This window comes from Dipodomys ordii, unplaced genomic scaffold, assembly GCF_000151885.1.
Source record: "Dipodomys ordii isolate 6190 unplaced genomic scaffold, Dord_2.0 Scaffold16, whole genome shotgun sequence".
NCBI lineage: Eukaryota > Metazoa > Chordata > Mammalia > Rodentia > Heteromyidae > Dipodomys > Dipodomys ordii.
Genome location: NW_012267232.1, coordinates 16,765,869 through 16,766,882, shown reverse-complemented (window position 1 = coordinate 16,766,882; position 1,014 = coordinate 16,765,869). Strand labels below are relative to the sequence as shown.

The 1,014-nt window shown below is 39.2% G+C and overlaps 1 protein-coding gene across 1 annotated transcript in view; it reads right to left on the bottom strand.

The window, feature by feature from the left end:
- Positions 1 to 1,014, bottom strand: part of Slc25a21 (solute carrier family 25 (mitochondrial oxoadipate carrier), member 21) — a 517,201-nt gene that overhangs the window by 462,896 nt on the left and 53,291 nt on the right. The window lies entirely within an intron of this gene.

The window sequence follows — 1,014 nt, the reverse complement described above, 5'->3', positions numbered from 1 at the left end:
AGGCCCTGGGTTCAATTCCTCAGCACCACATAAGCAAAAAGAAAAAAGCTGGAAGTGGTGCTGTGGCTCAAGTGGTAGAGTGCTAGCCTTGAGCTGAATTGCTGAAGGACAGCGCCCAGGCCCAGAGTTCAGGCCCCACAACAGGACCCAAAAAAAAAAAAAAATTAGACAAAGAGGTTTCATTCAACATGTCATTTTGGAATACAATGCATTTTTAATTTTTTTTAGCTTCTATTGATAATATAGAGGGGAATTTCACTGTTATGTGTTTATAGTATACTTCAATCAATCTCTTCTATGATTTTCCTTTCCCCAAACAATTTAAACAAGTTTCACTGTTCTATTTTCATAGTTACAGATGATATATGTCAGCTGTATTCATCCTTGGAAAGTATATTTGACTTTGAAATTTACTTATGCAGACAGCCAGAAAAAAATTTAAGAAGATATTACTGATAATAGTATTCAGTCTCAAAAATATTGACAAGGATAAAACAGTGGAAAGACAACTAAATCACAACCAAAATGCCAACTTTTTGTGAAGTGCTTCATTCTAATATGTAAGATATACTATATAGCAAATCTAAAGTTTTTTAATTGAGCTAAAAACCAATAAAAGTTTCAGATTGTTTCCCAAAGTTTTGAGTGCTTCTTGTACTTAAAAGTGATATTAAGGGGCTGGAAGATGGCTCAGTGGTAGAGCGCTTGCCTTACATGCATGAGGCCCTGGGTTCGATTCCTCAGCATCACATGAGTAAAAAGAAAAAAGCCGGAAGTGGCGCTGTGCTCTAGTGGTAGAGCGCTAGCCTTGAGCTGAAGAGCTGAGGGACAGCACCCAGGCATAGAGTTCAGGCTCCACGACCGGACCCCCCCCCCAAAAAAAAGAAAGAAAAAAGTGATATTAAGAATTAAAATACAGGGCTGGGAAGGTGGCTCAGTGGTAGAGCGCTTGGCTTGCATGCATGAGGCCCTGGGTTCAATTCCTCAGCACCACATAAGCAAAAAGAAAAAAGC